Source organism: Carassius carassius, chromosome 4 (assembly GCF_963082965.1).
Source record: "Carassius carassius chromosome 4, fCarCar2.1, whole genome shotgun sequence".
NCBI classification, from domain to species: Eukaryota; Metazoa; Chordata; class Actinopteri; order Cypriniformes; family Cyprinidae; genus Carassius; species Carassius carassius.
In genome coordinates, this window is record NC_081758.1 from 21,911,535 (window position 1) to 21,929,816 (window position 18,282).

Genomic DNA, 18,282 nt, shown 5'->3' on the forward strand with positions numbered 1-18,282 from the left:
TCAATTTGTAAATATGTAAAGCCAAAATTATTTTCGGTGGTAATTGAAATTAACCACAGATGACTGCCTGATTGTAACTGAACTTGCTTGGAACACATGGTGATAGTAACAGCTTAGTGTATTGCCAAATCTGCGCCAGATGTCATGAGTAAAAATTCTTTAAAAATATATCTAAATTCAACAAGTTCAATCAGTAGGATTTCACATTAATGATTGTATAGTATATAAAATCCTTTTCTGAACAGTTACTCATCTGACTGGGTGGTAGCTTCTTGTTTAGGTGTGAGGGTAATTCACAGCTGGTCAGCAAGAACAGAGTCTCCTGTGTGTTAGTGTTCCTGTTTCCATGTACAGCGTGTCACCATGTGGCCCGGGGTTGACTGGATTGCCCCAGAGCATGGTACTTGAATCGGCTTTGGTTATTCTTAAAATCAGCCATTGGTACCATTGACCAGACAGATATAAATATGCATGTATATGCATATTTTTCAGATTTCTAGAGTATTAAAGAAGTAATTGTGTCTCATGTCCTATACAGTCCTATATATATCCAATATGAAAACTACTTCCTTTGAATGTCCTGTGAATGTTGTGGTCTGTAAGAGTTGAGTCCATTGCTGTAACTTGAGCTCTATAATTAGGAGCTGTATTGTGTGACTGATAAATGATAGGAAGTTTTGCAGTGTTCACACAGAATCTGCTTTGGGATAACTGATTCCCTATGGATGGATGGCAGGATACAGAAAGGGAGGAGGTTCCTGGGAGTGGCATGTGTTTTTGACCAAGAACTGAAGTTGTTTTCACAGACATATCATTTTCTCAAGCTAAAGAAAAGCAGTTGATGTCATGGCATCTCAGGGAGGGGAAAACTATTCTGATACGAGAGCTCAGTCTGTTTCCTGTTGGCATAAGCTGCTTACCACATGGAAGACCTGCAAAACAAATGAATACTTGTGGTTCTTTATTATTCTTTTGCTATTATATCTGTTTGGGATGATTTGAGATAAGGATAACTTTACTGCTGATTACTGAGGAAGAACTGGCAAGAAAGAATGATGTAAGCATGGTCTGCCTTTATGTGGACACAATGCCTTATTTGTGGCTTAATTTCCAGTCACAGTTTTTAAAATCTAACTGCTTGTCTGCTTGCAGGCAGAGAGTTAACTTAAACTATCTGCTTTGTGAGATTTATGACAATACTGGGTGGTGAGGTGACAACTTATATCAAAGTAATATTCCAGTATAATTTATTTTCAGTTAATTTATTTTATTTATTACTTAATCATGTTTTTTCGAACCCATAAGCTTTTCTTTCTTTAGTATTTTGAGAAATATATTTTTGTCCAGCGGAACTTGATGGTCACAAGTCTGTTTGTTTACTAACATTCTTCAGAATATCTGCTTACGTTCCACAAAAGAAGGAAATTCACACAGGTGTGGAATTACATGAGGGTGAATAAATGATAAAATAAGTTTTGGATAAACTTTACATTTATAGCTACACTACCAAAGATTTTTTTTTTAGTTAAAATAAGCAAAGATTTCTTTATTGAGAGAGTATATTAGAAATCATTCTCTATTGTTCTACCTAACAGCAATAAACCTACAGTGATTAATTTAATTTAGCAGGAATTTTTAGATTTATGCCTTTTGTCATTGCGTGTTTATGTACTGTAAGGGGACAGAAGCACTACTTACTCAGACAACATTTATATATATATATATATATATATATATATATATATGCTTGCAGTAACTACAACTGATGTAAAGATGTAAAAAAACAAAAACAACAACAACTCTCCACGTAATTTGTGCAATCAGTTATTTTATAATATATCTAATAAGATAATATATTCCATGCTAAAACACATAGCATGGCTACCAACATATACTAGCGTTCAAAAGTCTTGGGTCGGTACAGTGTATTAATGTTTTTAACATCTCTAATTCTCACCAAGGCTGCATTAATTTGATTAAACATACAATAAAATATTAAGGTAAAACTGAAATATTATTACAATTGAATTGCTTTCCGTTTGAATTTTCAGCATCATTACTCCAGTCTTCAGTGTCACATGACCCTTCAGAAATCATTCTAATATACAGATTTGCTGCTCTAGGATACCTCCTAGAGGCCAACAACCTGAAAACAACGAAGTACTACACAATTTTTGTATTGAAACTAATACTTTTGACTATTGGAGATTGAATAACCCTACAATTTTGGAATATACATGGATTAGTGCTTCAAACGGGAACCAAGGGTCAAGGTTAGATTACTGGCTAATCTCACATTCAATAAGTAATAATGTTCAGAAATGTGAGATAACTGCATCTCCGCTCACCGACCACTGGTTTTCTCATCTTCCTTCTCAGGTAACCCCAAGAGCCTGAGGTTCCACCTCCTCTTGTATCTCGCAGCTTCCAAAACCTTTTCCTTCAGGGATTTGTTTTCTGCCGCCAGTAACTCAACTTGTCTTTGTAGCTTCTCTATGTTTTCTTTATTTTCATCCATGGCTCGTTTAATAGCGTCGGTGCGTTCATCGATGTTCTGCAGTTTGACTTCTAGGGCATCAAATTTTTCAGAGCTTCTTGAACATTATTCATCCTCGCTTCAATGTTTTCAAGCTTCCCATCTAGACCGTCGAATCTTTTCATCACGGACTCAATCGCTAGCATAAAGCTATTTGCATTATCCTCCCTTGCCTTCGCGACTCTCTTCCTCCACTTTTTGGGTTGCGGACTATTTACAGGAGTTTGATCGTCCTCGAGTTTAGCACAATATTGCTCCACTTCTTGGATTTCGTTTTCACTCGTTTCACTCATATCACTCAGCACAGTGGTGCCGTAGGCATGGTCGACGATGTTAGCTTCACCATGTTTTTCCATCTTTTCATTGTTAGTTAGTAATTTCGGTGCAATTAATTCCTCAAAAAGTTCAAAAGATTGTCAAAAACAAATAAAAGTCACTTCTGTTACAATATGGTTTGGTTGATTTTTCATTTAAGTAAAGTTTGGACTTGAAAATCTAATGAGACTAAACCGCTTTAGTCTCATTTAGTCTCACCACACACAAACCTTTGGTTAAATATCAGTTAAAGTGTGTTTTATGAGTCTGCCTCAGGGTTATGTTTGCTCATTACTGCATTACTCTTGTTTTCTCTCTCAGGTATAAGGCCTGAATCTGTAAGAGTGCAAACACTGAGAACTGTTGCAGTAGAAGGTCTGGTGTGAGTGGAGAGACAAGGGATGGACACAGTTCAAAAAGCAATGGACCGAAGCTCTCAAACACAAAAAAAGAGACACATGATGGAAACTAGAATTTTCATCAGTTGCTTTTCATGTTAATTATTTCATTGCAAAATATCTGGGCCCAAATGTCGCTCACCACAAAAAGCCTTGTCGGTTTAATGTGTCTTTGAAATAATTTTGATCCAGTTGTATTTTTTTTCCTTTAACAGCCTTGCCCAGCATCTGTCTGTGGGGAGCATGGAAAATAGCCCAGGGCACAGCTCCAACCGACCCATGCAAAGTGTTCTCCACGTGGTCAATGAGAGAGTATTGGAGAAAACGAGGTTAAGAATGATACACTTTACTTGGATTCAGTGCAACAGAGAAAATAGCTGTTCATCTTGAGAGCTAGAATCAACTGATCCATTTTAATATTAGCTGTATAAATTAATTGAAAGGATTTGGGGATCCAGAATCCTTAAATAGGGCCTCGTAGAGAGAATTATGAACTGTACATTTTCCTTCTACTAAGTGAAAACTGTATTAGACTCTCCATCTGTCCTTTCAAAACCACAAGGAAACATTACAGATTTCAGTTTATAAGTCTGCCTGCCTAGTTCCTGTCAGTTAAAAAAAAATCAAAGCCTTTTAGTCTGTGTTTGCATTGAATTGATTCTCAGAGTCCTGAACTGGCACGCCAGTTCTTTGTGGTTGGTTAACTTGCCGCTTGGATGAATGAGAGAACTACTGCCATCTTTCCCTGGCGTTAACTATGTCTGAGTTTGCACTTTTCTCATAAGCAAAAGAAAGCTTTGGCTCTTTGGTTTTTTAGCGAAGAGATTGGTGCCATGTTCCCACTGTAATGGATATGAGCTTCTCAAATCAGGCACTGTGGATCAGTTAAATCACACAGTACAAGACTGTTCCTTGATTGAACATGGCTTGTAATCATCAGATCAAATGTTTTGTTCTTGGTTGTTTCTTAATTATAAATGGAGGACTTCCAAGATTGTGAATTCTTGAATAAAATATGCAGTAGAACGCTTTAAAGTGCCAAGGATAAGAATTTAGTCATCGAGGTTGAAACTCATCACAAACGGCTTTTCCACAAGCTGAAGAAATACTTATATATAGAAGGTGCACACAATGTCATTCACACATATACTAAACACCATCATGGGAACACAAATGACACTGAAATAATGCAACAAACATTAACAAAACATATGTTATAGCACAAAAACATTACTGATAAAAAAATATGAAGGAAAAAAATGGTTGAAATAATATATAATGTGATGTGTCATGCAAGGGGACTTCTGGGAATGCCCTGTTACTGTTTTTCACAATAAATTCATATGGTAATTCATAGTTTGACCTTGCAAAAATATAAATTTGTCCTCATTTGACAGTAAAATTGCATAAAATGTGATGTTTAACCATTTAAAATGTTCAACTGTAGCATTTTTATATTATTATATTTAAAAATGTACAGTGTACAATTATTAAACAGATCTTGAGATGGAAGATGTGATTGCTCGATATAGCTGTTTTAAAATGTTGTTATTAAAAATAAGAAAAAAAGAGCAAGTAAATGTAAAATAAACTTAATTTATTCAGCAATAAAATAAATTTAAGATTTTTATTAAAGATCCAAAAGTGATTCAGTCAAGTGCAGTGAGTGGTTAACATTAATAATGAGGTAAATAAGGGTGCTGTCCCTTTAAGATCAACTGCACAGATCCAATATACTGATACATATCCGTTTTCACCCAACTGTTTACATTTAATATTTACATGAATACTCCAGACGATGGGCATTTTAACATTATTGTGTGTGTATTTGACCATTCCAGCACGAAAGAGATCTGTTTTTGCGATCACATGCTGTCTGAGAGAGCTGCGGATTGATCTCTTTTTCACTGCTTATTGCACTTAATTACTATCAAGTGCGTCCCACTCTTTATTTTCTCATTTATGCATGTTTCCTTATCACTCAAAGGTTTCTATAACTTTTAAGTAGCACTATGTTATGAAGATATATTTGCATACTGCGTAATACACAATATAGCAAAATCTCCAACGACTGAAACCTTATTCCAAGGTAATGATATATACCCTTCATACCGCCCAGCCCTATGCTCAGATATCATACATTTTCAGTAAGTCAGCCTAATGTTATGAACAGAATATAGTCTCAAAATCCCAAATGCACTTGCTTCATTATAAAAAATGAATGTCCAAATCAATTCATCCGCTGTGCATAAACTCTTTGCCATGAGAAAAACACTGAGTCTCCCAGAGCCCCAGATTTCTGTGGTCACAGATGGGCCTGAGGATTAAAGTGAAGTGACGTGCATTTGGCCAAGTAGTATGGTGACCCATACTCAGAATTTGTGCTCTGCAATTAACCCATCCAAGTGCTCACACACAAACACACACACACACACACACACACACACACACACACACTGTGAACACACACGCAGAGGACAGCCATAATGCTTCGGCACCCGGGGAGCTGTTGGGGATTCGATGCCTTGCTCAAGGGTCTCACCTCAGTCGTGGTGAGCCCCCTCTGTGCAATCCGGATATTCAGGTAATACTTTCAGGTTTGTGGAGCATAACATTTTGAAACCCCACAAATGATCTGTGATTTTTCAGTCATGCCCATTGTGGCTTTTCTGTGGAAAAGTGGTGGTTGGTTGAGCAAGGTTGATTTGTGAACGCACAGGGCCATGTGCATGCACACGACAGTGCCTCTTTAAGTTTTTTAATATCTTAGCTCAGTCTGGAATTACAAAATTGAATTGAAAGTAAGTGCATATATAAGAAAGTCACACATGTCCTACAGTATTTAAGATATTACAACACATGGTTTCTATTCTTCAAATACTTTTTTGTTTTCATTGGATTTAAAACTCTGTTTTGATTTCAAGTTTGTTACTCAGTGTTTATGATTGTTTAGTATTCAGATTTGGTTTGAATAATAGACTGCTCCCCTGATTCTTTTATTGCTGTTTACTGAGTCTAGGTGTGATTTTATGTGTGGTGTGAAAAGACTGTACAGTTATAACTGTCTGGTTGTGGATTTGTCCATTAGAGGGCAGTAGAACAAAACTTTCTAGTTATTCTAGATGAGAATACTGTTACTTGACTAAACTGTGCTCTTAAGTCTGCTGTTATTTATATAAGCACGTAGCTGTACTGTCTTTTATTGCAGGTCTCTGTAGTGCAAACCTGTTTATTAGAAAAGCATTGATTTCAGCCATATTTCAGCTGTAGTTTTGTATTTTACTGTTCATTTTTCTCATCGCCTGGAAAGAAAACTCATTCGTTTTTTAATGTGTAAAATAAAAAATTTTGACATTTGGTTTTTATATGACTTTAGAGATAAAATAATTGTTCTGCATTTGCTAGATAAATATGGTCTGAACTGCAACAGCAAAGAGGCAATGATTGTTCGTTTCCCCACAAACCCCTCAGAGTTGTGTGCCAGACTGCTGCCTGCGAACGGATGTCTTTCATAATGAAAACAGGCTTCAGACAGTGCAAACTCAGGTGCAGACCATTACAATTTATGGTATTTATTGTTTATTTGATTTTTTCTTAACATGGTGGAGACACCTTCCCTTCAGCTGTAAATAAAGTGATTTTTGCATCTTTTTTGTTGGAATATTAAGATGCTGCCAGAAGGGAGGACAGCAAAGTCAGGTTGGTTTTCCAGATCTGTCTGAATGGATGATTAAAACATATAAAACTTAAAATAAGTGAATTAATCTTAAGTATCTTCAGGCTCAAGGTAAATGCAGACCTCGTTCAGCATCGAAAATACATTTTGGTCCAAAAATAACAAAAACTACGACTTTATTCAACATTGTCTTCTCTTCCGTGTCTGTTGTGAGAGAGAGTTCAAAACAAAGCAGTTTGTGATATCCGGTTCACGAACGAATCATTCGATGTAACCGGATCTTTTTGAACCAGTTCACCAAATCGAACTGAATCGTTTTAAACTATTATGGGGAAGTCGTGGCCTAATGGTTAGAGAGTCGGACTCACAATCAAAGGGTTGTGAGTTCGAGTCTCAGGCTGGCAGGAATTGTAGGTGTGGGGAGTGCATGTACAGTGCTCTCTCCACCCTCAATACCAAGACTTGGTGCCCTTGAGCGAGGCACTGAACCCCCAACTGCTCCCCGGGCGCTGCAGCATAAATGGCTGCCCACTGTGCTCCGGGTGTGTGTTCACAGTGTGTGTGTGCACTTTGGATGGGTTGAAAGCAGAGCACAAATTCCGAGTATGGGTCACCATACTTGGCTGTATGTCACGTCACAATATTATATTAAACAGTTCACGTCTCAAATATGCATTAATCCACAAATGGCTTAAGCTGTTAACTTTTTAATGTGGCTGACAGTCCCTCTGAGTTAAAACAAACCAATATCCCAGATAACGAACGAAAGATTGACTCCGAGCGTTATTTTCGACTCCGACATGATTATAACCACGTTTTGTCGAACTTTACTCATGGGAATAAGATCAATATTAAATCATACTAGTGGGTTGTTCATATGATTAGATTTTTTTTAATCAGTGGTAATTTATAAAAATTAATGAATCTCATAATTTAGCGATAGCTGTAGCCTAAACACTTAAATTATTTCTACCTCAAATGTGTAATACTAAAATAATTAAAATCATTTTTAAAGGAGCCGAAACCGTCCCTAATCATAGCGCCATAGTAATGCTGTCTAAAGGCAGTTGACTAGGGCTTGAAACACCGCCACTGTGTATTCCTTCGTGTATCAGTGTATCCGAGACTGACTGTGAGACGGTTGTGTCTTCAGTTGGGAGTTTGAAGAAGGGGCGGGACGATCCGACTAATCTCTCAACCGCTGACGTACAACAAGCAACGCTCTGGACGGTGTGTCGTGGATCCCAGGCGCGCAGGCGAAGTTCGCGAGCGGCGAACTGAGCTCTTATTTCGTTTGACAATCTCCGAGCCACAGACAGTGTCCGTATCCACGACAGGCTCTCCTGTGGAGAACAGCAGCCATGGACTGTAATCAAGCGCTGAGTACATCACATGAAAGGGGCGAGTCGCTGGAGCTGTTAAGAGACATTTTCATACAGTGAAGTCGCTCGGGGACTTTATTCGGATAATTGATTGCAATGATTATTGAACTCACGGGAGTCCAAACAGCGCGTGCCAGCTGTCGGGAACTGACCGTACTGCGAGACTGATGATGATGATGAAGGGGGGCAAGTGAACGTTTTAGGTACAAAACAAATTGTCAAGTTAAAATATTGCTGTATTATGTCTTTATATAGTTACTTTAATGTTAGATATATGTATATTATGTTTTAGGACATATAGTCAAGTGTTTTAAGAGCTTGACTTGATATGGCTTTTTGAGAAGTGATACAAATCTTTCAGATTATTTTCAGTAATACACTTTTTGTTGCTTGGGCTGACAGGTATCAGATAATAATTGCTAATGATATTTTAAAGGTAAATGTCAGTTTCCACAAAATGCAACATGCTTTTCATGCTTCTTATTTTCACAAATATCTGTGAATACTGATTCTGACAGCATGTCCTTCCCTGTTTGTTGCAGAGATGCATGTGTTGGTTAAACATAAGTATGATTACCTCTGCTTTAACCCATTAAATCTTGCTTTGTCTCTTCCAATATCATTCATTCACTTATTAAATCCTTCATTGCTCTTTATTGGCAATAATAATAATAATAAATAAACAGTTCCATTTTGGTTTACTCTTAAAATGGCACTCTACTACAGCTGTTATGTGTTTCCTAATCTCATTTGTTATTTTTTCAGTATTATAAGTTGCCGATGTTATCTTCATGTAAACCTAGTGGTCTGATCTGAACTCATAGTGGATGAAATCAAAAGGAGAGAGCATCAGCTACTGCAGAAGTGCTCTATCTGTGAAGGAAGCACTGTGTAAATAGACACTATAAATCTACTTATCTCTGACTCCCATAAGCTCCACAGCAGAACTACACAAAGAGAGATACTCTATATCCTCCCTGTTTTAAACTGCTTTTTTGAAACCCACTTGACACAAGCTCGAATTTATGAATAAACAAAAAGTGCTTTGGTCAACTTATTGCACTGAATATTCCCTCCACAAACTGTATTACTGCAATTTTGCATCCTGAGGCTTCAGTAATTGGGATGAACATGGCAAATTCTGTGGAGTAATCCAAACCCTTATCTTCTCTGTTGATGTTCCTTATGAATTATTTTTGCATTGCTTTGAAAGACAGAATCCCTGTGCTGTTTTTGAGCACACTGTCGATGTTGGGTTGGGCGATGAGTGCATCCCCGAATTCCTATGAGCCCCCAAAGGGAATAATAGATTTGCGCAACCAATCGGAACAGGTTTTGTGGTAACTAATCTCTGTTTTAAGCAACAGGTCATGTTTGGGTTGTTTGACTCTTGCCCCTGTCCCAAACCAACAATTTTGTTGTGCCTTCCACAATCCTAACTGGTTTCAGAGGTGGATGACCATCTGTCTCTGGTAATCTAATTGAGAATACATGGATCCCTGTTTCATTATCTTGTATATACTACTGTTCAAACGTTTGAGGTCAGTAAATTGTGGTGGGCTCTATTTCCCCTCTGCCAGCTTGTTTATGTGGTGATTGGTGAATGAGTTTTTAACTTCAACTCTCCTCTACACTGTGGAATGCCTAGAGCTGCAACTAACGATTATTTTTTCTGTCGACTAATCTAACGATTATTTTTATTACAATAAATAATTAATCTAATGTTCTTTTTTTGATTAGCTAATGAATCCTTTGGATAACTTTACAAAAAAATATAAGTACAACTTCTAATATAATATTTCAACCTTTATTCATTTTCAACCAATGTGGTCGAAGTTTTTGCATTATACAAAAATAAAGAAGCAAAGAAAATTATTTAACTATGGTAAATATGAGTTTACGATAGCGTTTATAATTAAACCACAGTAGCCACAAATTTACAGTTGTCTGAGATGTCATGAAATGTTCTTTAGCATCACAAACCATAGAATGTAGTCAGGGTTCTGCTATGGTTAAGCATGGTTTCCAGATCTGGAGCTGATTCGGGGTAGCTCGGTCGTTTATGACTGTTGTTTCGCGGCGCGCTGTCTTTTAAGGGGCCGTTCACATATCGCGTCTTTTTGCGTGCTCAAGTTTGTTATTTCCAATGTAGGCGCGCGGTATGCGCGCTCATAATGGAAGCGACACGGTCGTGAAAACAGGCGCGTCCGCACCGCATCGAGTTAGAGTTCTAACATCTCAACTTTTCAGAATGCCGCAAGCGCACCGCGGTTCATGTGACAACTAACCAATCAGCTTCATCCTTTCCCGTAACAATGTTGAAAGCTCAGCTAAGATGAAGGAACTGCTGATCATAGCTGTATATGGATTGCCATTTTGAAATAAATTTAGTAGCAGAGCTACTGCAAGCGATTTTTAGAGCTGCAAATCCATTTATCCTTTGCTGAAATTGCTGCATCTTCATGGAGAGAGAGCACGTCATGGTTGCTTAGCAACGGCAGACGCCCCAGGGGCGCAACTGCCCGAGCGCTTTGGAAAGGAGGAGAAAGCGGTGCGATTATCGTTTTCCACGCGTTTTTAGGCACGATATGTGAACGGCCCCTAACGCGTGTTCGAAACCCTGCACCAACACAGAATTACTTTATTTTTTATTTTATCCTTACTTCAGCCGCTACAGGTGATCATACCAATAACTTATAATCTTTACAAGAATATCAGAATCATGCGATGAGCAAGTCTGCGTTTATTAGACACTTAATAATATCATATCAGTTTGTTCCATCACATCTGCAGCAGAGACCTGAACCAGGAAGTTGGTCACCAGATCACACGGTAACCAGTTAAACCCTAACACCGGAGAGCGCCAGGATGTTTTCCTCTGAGGTGCTCGTGCATCGCAGTTGTGCTGCCGTAGTACACCTTTTACAAAGGGAACAAAGGGCCATTTTATTTGGCCTCTGTTTAAAGTATTCCCATACTTTTGATAAAAGTGGCCTCTGTTTTTGTGATAGAATGCAACTTTCTCCATTCCCAGTATGCCATTATGCGAGATGTAAACAGTGTGACGTGTCGACGCATTTCACGCACGTCGACCTATTTTTGTAGTCGACGTAATCGATGACGTCGACGCGTCGTTGCAGCACTACTTTATACAGTATCTGTATATGGCTGCTGTCTTGCCTCCAGTTGTAACTTGGGAGGCAAGATTTTATACCCATAAGTTGTTTTAAGTGATATCAGGAATTGGATTTATTTCAAAGTAGAAGCAAATCAGAATTCCTTGGTAATCATTAGGGATGCACCAATAACCATTTTTTCAGAACTGATCCAATCCTGATGTCCGCCGACTAATAGGGCTTTACAATAACACAGAATAGTAGACTGTGTAATGATTCTATTCCCGTGTTTTTTCCCTCACAAGTTGATCTCATATTGAACTCTTTTCTAAACCACATCATTAGCTAATCAGCCCAGCGAGAACATGATTTTCTTAATTTTGTCTGGCCAACATTGGTTCTTGTATTCTTAGCAAACACCTTTTTTGAGTTACCCCGGATGAGGCTGGTTGGAAGTAATTTCACACATGATTATTGTGAAAGTAGCAAACTTTGGGTTCATGCATAATGAGAGTGGTTTTCGATGTTTAAGAGTTCATTCAGGCTTTTTTCATTTTCATGAATGAAATGAATATATTTGATATTTGTGGGTTTTTTTAGTTGTTGACACAGCTATTATATCAACACGATTCATGAAATACTGTGGTCCAACAAACACTTTGAAGTTAAGTATTTGGACACTCAAACCACTTAAAAATGTATAAATGACTACATTAAATAACAAAATATCTAAGAACGATTTCCAGACAAATGTCACAAAAAGACACTTGTTAGGTTTTATATTTAAAACAACATCATCTAGGATACCTGTATGAACTTGAGGAGAAATTCAACATCCAATCCGTTAAAATCCCCCAAAGACTAATTGGTTAGTCATTTAAAACTGGCTCAGAAAAGTTAGTTCTCAGAAAATTTCTATAGCGTTTTTTTTCATGGTTTGAGGTTTGGTTATATAATGCATTCAGACATTTTAAGAGTGATTTAAGTGTCTTAGAATAAAGATTTGTTGTTTGCTAATCTAATTGTTTTTTCAATGTCATTAGCTTATTGTGACCTCTGTTTCTTGCAGTAATTTTTTGAGGCACCGAGCCTAATCGTAATCCTATTTTTCTAGAGCTTGTTATTAATGTGCCTGCTCATTCACGTTGTTCCCTTCAAGTCAATCACCCGAGGCTCTGCCAGTTTCTTTTGTTGGTCTCCACTTTGTAAAATCATGGATCCTTAAGCAAAACCAGCCAAGAACCACTTATGGAGATGCAGTTGGTCAGATACTTTTAAAATAGTATTTGAAGAAATGTCAGTGTTCTGGTTGTGAGTATGTGCTGAGTCAGAACTTTCTTGATTTTGGATCGTTTTTGATGTGTCTTTAGCACTCAACAGTGGTCCTTGAAAAGTTTCTATTTCAAAAGGGTTTTGAAGCGTTATATAGATCTCAGCTTGGAGATAGAACTACATAAATTAGAGTCTTTGCTTGGAGCCTGAGCCATCTTCATCAGACCCTACAAACATAAAAATAATATGAAAAAGTGGAGTCAAAATGTGTTTCAGCATCTGGATAGAAGCGCTTATGTAATAATAGTTTCTATCATTGCATAATAATCATTGGTATCAGATGTCCATAAACCAGAAATCTGTTTTTATAAACTTGCTCCTGGCTCTTCTTCTCTTTTATGTGGTCACCAATCTATGTGTTCCATTGCCATGTCTCATCACACAAAACATGACAAACACTAGACTGTGGGTGTGAAGTGGTAGAACAATTTTCTCCTTTCTCCTCTCCACCAGTTAGATTGAATTCACCCTGTTTGGCAGTATTGGTTTATTCTTGTGAGTATGCAGGATCAATTGCAACATATGATATCCAGGTGCACAATTTTATGAACATCTGCAGTAGCTTGGCTCACAGCCATGGGAAAAAAACTTTTTTAGGACGTTTCAGCAGTGGATGTAAATGAGCGTCGTCCCAACCTTACATCTCCACCTTCGATACAATTCACGCATAGGTGCCACTTTGGGAAGTCTGCCAAATCCAAGATTGCAGAAAAGCAAACATTGTGCTTTGAATGGAGACGTAGTTCTGAATGATTTTGTCAACACTGTATGGGAAAACTCTTAAGCATCCTCCACTCCGTGACAACAAATCACTCCCATGTAGTTTAGAGAGATGCGGGCTTCGAGGACTTCGAAGACATTTCAGCCAGTCCGTGTTGGTCGCTGTTCTTCTTAAATTGCGCTTGGCTGAAATAGATGGATTTCCCTACTGCAGCTGTGGTTTAGTCTGAGAGAGGCAATGCAGGCCTGTTGTTGGGTTTTTTGAGACCCATTTGCTTTTAAAGCAGCTTAAATTCCTTGTCAGTGTGCCTGAGCTGAGGTCATGGCTTCTTTTTCTTCTTGTTTGGTCTTTATCAGAGTCTAATTTGTACGACAGGTCTTCAGAACGGAGGGTTTTTATCTAATTTTTCACTTCAGTTGGTTCTCTCGAATGTAATAATGAACATGTGTCTGATGTTTGCTATCATCTAAAAGCACTCTATCAGTGTATGGCACACACCTGCTGAGAAAAACTGCGGCTACAGAGCTGACTGCATTTTTTTAACCATTCATCTGCATCCACGTTACTTCTTTCCTTCGATACCTCCACTGATATCCTTTTTTCATCCCCTGCATTTTGCGCTGTGGTTTTCATCCATCATTCAGGCTCTGAGAGACAGATGGTAGTTGGCTGAATGTTTGATCAGTGGCCTAAATGAAAGGAGTTTATGGCTTTTGATTGATATGAGGTTGATGAGCACCATTACAGTATCTTGTTGTATCCCTTTATTGTGTGGTAATGTAATGTTTATGTTGCCCTGTGCTCATGATCCAGCATGTGTGGGTTGGCAAAGCTTGAGTTAAATGGTCTAGAAAAGTAAGTAATGTCACGGACTGAACTTACATCATGACATCATGTACATAAATCATGTTTAGAGCTGCAGACTTATTCACTGCAGCCTTAAAACACTGCTTCTCTTTTATTAAAGTGGCAGTTCATCAGTTCGAACTGTCATTATTAACCCTTATGTTGTTCCAAACCCTCTTTGACTTTCTTCTGTGGAACACAAAGTGTGAAATGTTGATTAATATGTTTTTCTCTATATAATAAAATGATGAAAAAGCACCATAAGAGACACAAACGTGGACCATATGTCTTCTGAAGTCATCCAACAGCCAAAATTTTATTTGTTATTTACTGAAAATATCTAAGCTGTGTCTCACAAATCAAATATTTTCAGTTTGGTTTCTTGTTTCAAACAATTCATCCATGCATTTATTTTTTTTAATTTTTTACTGTTTAGTTTTGGAAAAAAAAATGTATAAGTGGATCTTCAGGTAACTCAAAAAATTTGACTCTGGTGATGCATGTCAAACTTTTACAACCATTAAACCCCGTCCACAGTCGACTGTATACTTGCATTGAGATATGCCTCCATTTTTCAGTGCAACACCCACATTTTTTCTTTTCCGAAGCCGTTACTGTCGTTATTTCTGTTTCGTTGCAACTTCAAAAATTCTAAAGAAAACAAACAACTTTTCCTCAAACATTTTCATCTTGTTTTTCCTCTGTTGGCGCTATGTAAATGCAGTTAGACAGGGTGGAGGTGTTGAGACATGCACAGCAGTTGTCCACATGTGATATATGCTATCTGGAAGGACATCGTTGCTGTAGAATTGTGAAGGTTTTAAAGGCTTCAAAGAAGATAATAGCATTGCAGCTTACAATAAGCTTTTTACACAGCCAAGCCAGACAAAGTGTCATCTATTGCTGTGTTTCCACCGAAATTACCCAGAACAATTGTACCAGGAATTTTTTTCCCCAAAACCTAGCCGAGGTGAGGCTGCTCTCGACGGATACGTGATCACTGAGCTCCTGCTAATCGCCTGGAGCTGACCGTCTCCGAAATTGGCGATACACATTTTTAAATACACACTTTCTTTATAAATAAACCACAGATTTGAGTTTTAAACAACTAGATTCTCCCCTGAAATACTTTTAAAACTACATTTCATGACACAACAACAGTAATATTTTTAAAATGATCCGAAAAAACTGTGGTTGAAATCACAATGCTGCGTGAACTCAACCAATCAGCATGTTTAGAGCCCAAGTCCCGCCCCCCGAACTTTATTTAGATCCTGCTTCCTGCAGTGGAAACACATGGAGTACCAGCCCAAAGTCCCTAGTTCCTGGGTAAAGTTCCAGTGGTGGAAACAAGGCTTATCTGAATCCTCTGGAATGCAGTGCAACATTTCCAGTCTGCCTTTGAGATTGGGTTTGTCATCAAAATCTAGGAAAGCACATTTGGATTTTACATGTGAATTTTACATTTGTGCCAAGGTAGATTTGGTTGAGTTATGCTGAGATATTTTCTACTTTTTCAATTGATTTTCATGTGGGACAATTTTTGTCTTGAGTCCCACAGCATTACAGAATTTGTTCTTATCAAAAAGGGAAGCTCCCAGATTACAGATCACGACATAACTGGGTCAGACATGTTTCATTATCAGCTAGATGAAGGAGGGAAAGAAACCCCATAATAAAGGAACACTAGAGGCCCAAAGTCCGTTGTCTCCTGTTAAACAAAAATGAGACCACAGCTGCTTTAGACAGTGTGTCAAACCAACAAATTCCGGATATGTGCTTTCTTACCTGAAAACGTCTGAATCTTCGAAGCAAGCACGCTTCAGAACCTGCATAAAAACTCTGCTTTCTTCTTCAGGGAATTGTGGTCTTCAACGATATTTCCTGAACATTCCTCACTTTGTTGTATTTTTAACTTGCCAGCACTTTCAGTCCTTGCATGTTTTAGTTCCAGGAGTTCTAATATGACTGCATCTACATACCTCATTGGTCTTGATCTTGATCCAGAGATATTTAGACCTGAAGCCATCATGCATGTCGTATTTAAAAACAGCTCTTGCTAATCTTGATGATGAATTCTTATGGTCCAGGCTCTGTAATCATCTAAACAACAGACTCGGGTGACCTCACTCTGTCATTAGCAGCTGGCCAGAGTGCAGAATGCATCTTTTTGACAGATGTTTTGAGCTGAAACTCAGAGGTTGTCATATACATGACTGCTACTTTAAGTGAGGTATGTCATGAAACATACATTCTTTAAGAGCTGAATAATAGTAACATATAGTGTACCATGTTATTGTCCCAGTAATGCTGGACATACTGTATAGATGTCAACAATCTAAATTTGAGTGTTTTCAGCTTGTTTATTTTCATTAAAAAATATGGGATGCAGTTGCTTCAAACAGTGGTATAAACATTACTCAATATGAATTATGATAATCGTAAATAATAATCACAAATACAATTTCAAGGGAATAATCAACAGTTATAATTTTTGTGATAATCATGCATCCATAGTATCTCCTCCATTGTCTGGCTTGCTTTTTAGGGGATGTAAGCATATGCTTTGTTGTGTTACATCAACACTTTCAGTATGGCTAGTCATTGTCATAGAAAGGCCACTCCCCTATGCTATTGTACAGCTGAAAGCATGGAAAACTAGGGAAACCATTCACTCATCCACAGTTAACTAGGTCTGTGTGCAGCACTGGAGGTAGTGTTACCATAATATTGAAGGACGCTGTTCATTCATCCTGAGAACCTGCGACAGTTAAACTCAAGGTTTGACCTATATTACATTTCTTAAAGATAGATTGTTTTTCAGCAGTTTGTCTATGTTTTTATTTGGTCTGCTTTAAAGAGATAGTTCACCCAAAAATGAAATTATTATTTATTTGCTGTCATGTCATTCCAAAAATGCTACAGTAAAAACCTGTTAATCGGTTACCGATAACGGTACTATATACAGTGAAAAACTGTATTGAACATTACATGTAATTTTGCAGTAGTATACCGTTTTGTAAAAGATGGTATAATTTACAGTAAATAAGCGTAAATTGACATTCCCAGAATACCCTGCATTTTTTAGTTTTTGTTGAAATAACTATTTTTCTTCTTAGTTTTTTCTTATCAGTTGCTTACATTAGGGTTGTATGTTACATCTAATGTTGTAAATTAATGTTTATTGCATTATTTCAGTTTCATGTGTGTTACCATGATGGTTTTTAGTGTTTGTGTGAATGACACTGTGCACCTTCTTTATGTCAACAGGGCTGGGCAAAAATATTTTTTCCGATTAATCGGTTTTTTTTTATTATGTTGATTCAATATAGATTCTCAAAAGCCGTGAATCGATCTTTTCCGGTATTTATTTCAGTTAAAATGTAACATAATAAAGTGTATTTAAATGTGAATAAACTGTCAGAAATATATTAATATTTAGCTGTCTTAAGACTCAGTGTAACAACAATGCTACTACTAATAATAAATATTAATACATCTTTAGTTTTAAAGGAATAATCACAATTGTTTTCTTTTTGATTTTAACAGTAAACCTCTTGTTGTGCAGCACTTTGTTTGCCAAAAATAAAAGGGTTTTCATTTGATTAGGATTAATTAAATTGTTTTATGCCTTTATCTGATTACCAGAAAAATTAAGAAGAACATTTTATATGGCCCTATTATTGTTTAAAAAGGAACCCTAAAAAAAAAGAAAAAAAAAGATTTAAAATACAGACCTGTGGCTCTTAATTTCCTTTTATAGATTCACTATTTGTAAACTGATGTTTATTGTTAATTTTTTAGAAATGTTAATAGCATTTGTATTAAAACTATATTCACTAATTGTAATAAAAAAATTATGAAAAAAAAAAGAGAGTTTATGAATAGATTTGAATTATGAAAAATCAAATCAAATCAAATCAGGACATTGAACACTGAATTGATACCCAGCCCTATATG

General features: G+C 37.2%; 1 protein-coding gene across 3 annotated transcripts in view; it reads left to right on the forward strand.

The window, feature by feature from the left end:
* LOC132139502 (PDZ domain-containing protein 2-like) overlaps positions 1–18,282 on the forward strand; it is a 69,866-nt gene that overhangs the window by 14,449 nt on the left and 37,135 nt on the right. Inside the window, exon 1 of one of the 3 annotated variants that reach the window (XM_059547901.1) lies at positions 8,110–8,510. The exons of the other annotated variants lie outside the window; for them this stretch is intronic. The gene's annotated coding sequence lies outside the window, so the exon portion shown is untranslated. Of the gene's footprint in view, positions 1–8,109; positions 8,511–18,282 lie in introns of those variants that run through there. 3 annotated transcript variants of the gene reach the window in all.